The 4,130-nt window shown below is 34.9% G+C and overlaps 1 pseudogene; it reads right to left on the reverse strand.

Annotated features, from left to right (window-relative positions):
• Positions 1-1,101: 1,101 nt before the first annotated feature.
• On the reverse strand, positions 1,102-1,217 carry LOC112469844 (annotated as a pseudogene).
• Between the last annotated feature and the right edge of the window lie 2,913 nt (positions 1,218-4,130).

A 4,130-nucleotide genomic window follows, 5' to 3' on the forward strand; every position in this document is an offset into this window, starting at 1 on the left:
TTTTGGTTGTTAACAATTTCTGCTATTATATGTAATGCTCTGATAAACATCCTATATATCTCCAATTATTTTCTTTGTGAACATCTCTATTTTCTTAAAATAAATTTCTAAACTTGGAATTTCAGGGTCCAATTGAATGAGCATTTATAAATTTGATATAAATTACTCTCCAGAAAAGTATTAGCATAAAACATTTAGCGAGCGCTTGTTGAGTACCAGGCACTGAGCTGCTGAGGATTCAGAAATAGGTAGGATAATGTCTCTGTTCCTGAAGAGCTGGTAGGCCCTGCTGGCTCTGACCCTAAATTTATGGTTTAAATACACACACACACACACACACACACACACATGACATATGTATATGTGTGTATGTATGTGTGTATATATATATACATACATACATACATATACATATGTCACAAAAAAAATCTTTCTAATTTTTGAAGCCAGCTAAAAACTTTCATGCATAATATTTGCCAGCATATAAAACTACAGGTATATAAAGGAGTTTTCATTCTACCTCCAAAATTATGTTTTTTTAAAGAAAAAGGTAATTACTTGATATTTATAGATAGAAAGTTATTTTAATTTGGTCTTGAAGAGGAAACTGCTATTTTGTTCATATAAATGTTATATGTCAAAACTAGCATTTTAAAAGTTGGTTACAAATGAACATCTGCTAAACCTACGACTTTGAAGTTTCAGCAGAAATGTACTCAACACTTCTTTTCTCCTTAAGTCTGGCCACAGTAAACATTTACAGGCCATTTTCGGGATTACTAGAATGCAAGGGATATAGGAGGCGTGGGCAGGAATGTGTTAACCTGCGAAAGGCTAAATGACAGTGATTTCCAAGATCAGTAGAAAAGTAAAGGAAATTGGCAAATATAAATACATTTAACCCTATGAATAAAACTTTAAGCCAGAAAATCCCCATCACTGAAATTTTTAGGCAGAATTGTATATTATATGTGTGTCTTACAAATGCCGAGGGATAGTAGTCACTTCAACATTTTCACATGTCACCTGAAAAATGTTATGGTCTGAATTTGCAATTAAGATGTGAAATAATCTAAATGACAATAGACTTTTTTTTTTTAATGCCTATAGCACCTGGTCTTCCTAGGTGGTCTCCCATCCAAGTGTTAACCAGGCCCGACCCTGCTTAGCTTCCGAAATCAGACATCAGGCTTGTTCAGGGTGGCATGGCCATAGGCCATGGACTGTGGCTCCACTGGGGTGTGAACCTAGGACTTTCTACATGTACAGCAGACGTGCTAACTGCTATACTATGGAACCACATCCGATAATAGACTTTTTAAAATATCTTGAAATTATTGAGTGAAAGTATGATAAATAACTCTGAATGTCTAGGAAAGAAGATGGACAATGGCAAAGGTAGGCCTCGCTAGGCATTCAGAAATTTAGAGTAACCAATTTAACAACCTCAGACAAAGAGAACGTGTCTGAAAGTTCATCTCAAACTAAGAGAGTTTCTCTCAGACTTATTTTCTAAACAGTACCCTAGCACCTTGGGCCAGCAAAATGGCCTTTAAGCTTGAATGAACAAGGTATTTCTTTTCCTCTAGTGCAAAGCTTCAGTATTTCATCTTTTCAAATTCTTTTACTGCACTCAGTAAGGAATTATATTGACAAGGGTAGAATTTATCTCCAAGAGGAGAATGCTATGCTTCTGTTAAGTGCTAATATAACATTTATGTGTTGGTACCTTAATAACAGCCCCAGCTTACCTAATGAAAGTTGAAAGCAAACAGTACTCTCTGAGATTTTATTATGACTGAAGTGACTGCAATTTGAGGCAAATTATCCCTATTTTTGTTCCCATATCAAAAACAGAGATGCTAAAGCAATTGCTACATGTTTGGTATGGAATTAGGTTCCACTCTCATTAATCTACAAGGAAGAGCCTTTTTTTCATGTAAACAGCTCACGAGGGTCAGAGAGAAGAGCTGTTTCTGTGAAAAATGCTTGTCAATAACTTTGTGAGTGAATTTTGAAATAAAGTGCCTGTAACCTGTCATTATTCCTTCCTCTCAAAGTCGAGAGTGAGTGGATGAAAATTGAGCATGTGAATTGAAAGCAGGGTGAGTGTTATGGCCTTATCGACTTCAGGTAAAATGACTGTTTTAACTTGTTATTATTTTTCCATTCAGAGGTCAGGGAGTGTACAGTATTACCAGCATAGACTGCAGTGTAAGCAAATTGGTATACAAAAAGGCTATTACCCATACTCACAAAGCAGAGGAAAGTATAAGTCACTAATACCAAGTGGACTTGCGATCTCTACAAAAATGAAGCAACCAACAGTGCTTTAAAAAAGAATAGCATAGATATGTAAGTGTAAATCACCTAGCAGGCAAAAAATATAAACCTGTTTAAATAAAGGTGCATATGTTTAAAAGGCAAGTAAAAAATATACATTTTAGTGACCATTTTTTAAAACCACCTATTAATTTTTAATTTTATTTGTTTTTGCAAAGAAATTATGGAAATTGAATACTGAATGTTAGACACCCAAACTCTAAATGTCAGCTTAAATTTTTTTTCTGCCTAAGATCATCTTAGAAGTAATTAGCTGCTGAATTTTCAAGTTCATCTGATGTATTCGTATCAAAAGCAAAATATTGTTGTGGTCCTTCTTTTCCCTAGAGAAAAAGAAAATCGGAGACTTCAAAACATCAAAAACTCTTTCCTAGTTTTCTAGATTTTTATTTCTCATTCTGAAGAAGAGCTTAAGAATCTAGTGTGGCTATTTTAGGTTTCCAAGAAAAACATTTTTTCTCCAAGTAATGTCAGGCTCATGGAAAGTGTACATTTAATGTTGTTGTTTTTCTGTTTTAGAGACCATCTAATGTTTTTGTTTTTGATACTGATTTTTTTCATTATAGACTCTGATGGTCAGAAAATGAGCAGATTGGCCTAGAAATTAAAAGAGGTTATAGTATTTAATGATTGAAAGCAAGTTTAGGGCGACAGAGGGTTACGTATAGCTTTGAAGACATGTTCATATGTGTATTCATCACATTCCCACATAATAGAAAATGCTTGGGTTCTATTACTTCTAAACAAGTTTTCTCTGGCTTCAAAATAATTATAAAGACCTAAGATAAAAGAAATATATTGGTATTTCTTTGCTTCACATTTGCTCAGTTTATTCTTTTTTTTTTTTTTTAACAAATATTTACTGGTTGGACACTGTGCCAATCATGAAAATATAATAACTTAAGGAGAGTCCTTGCTTTCATCTAGTGAAAAAAGTCAGGAAAAATGATGAATTACCGTGATAATTCTAGAAGAATGCAAGCTCTGTGGAGGCAAGGATTCTTATATGTTTCAGTGACAGATCCTAATCACCTAAACCAGCAACTGGCATATAGCAGACACCTGACATTTATTTGTTGAAGGCCAAATAGATGTAATTGGGGCTTGCATGGTACATTTAATAGATTATGAGAGAGTCAGGGAGGATTTTCTGAGTGAAAAATACATCTAACGTCCAGAAATATTGACATGATTGAACCAAGCAAAGTTGGAATAGAGCCTTCTGTGTCGAGGGGGCAAAGGATTCCATAACTGAGGTTAGAGAGAGCAGAGAGTGATGTGTTGCTCTTAATTCTACAGGACTCCAGCAATGAGTGAGGAGTGGAACATGCAGAGTTGGTTGAAATAAATAGAGGCCAGACCGGAAAGGCTCTGTAAGCCATGCTAAGGAATTTGAATGTTTGATCAAAAGCCATTGAATATATTAAGCATGCAGAGGCTTAAAAAAAAGGCAGATGTATCTTAGAAAAAGATTACTCTGGCTGAAGTGATGCAAATGGATAGAAGATGATTGGAATTACGGAGATGATTAGGAGATTTGACAGAAATCCAAGTAATGTATAAATGGCAGTGGCCTAACTTAAGGTAAAAATAAATGGGATAGAAAGAAATAGGCATATTTTACATGATTTAAGGAGTTAGAAATGATAAGACTTGGTGGCTTTTTAGAATAAGGTGGAGAGAATTCTCAAAGGAAGATAGAAGAGACAAGGACCAGACTCAGTTCTCCAGCCTTGGGTTACTGAATGGATAGATGACATTTCCCAAGATGAGGAACATGTGTTTGG

This window comes from Pteropus alecto, unplaced genomic scaffold (assembly GCF_000325575.1).
Source record: "Pteropus alecto unplaced genomic scaffold, ASM32557v1 scaffold86, whole genome shotgun sequence".
Classification (NCBI taxonomy): domain Eukaryota; kingdom Metazoa; phylum Chordata; class Mammalia; order Chiroptera; family Pteropodidae; genus Pteropus; species Pteropus alecto.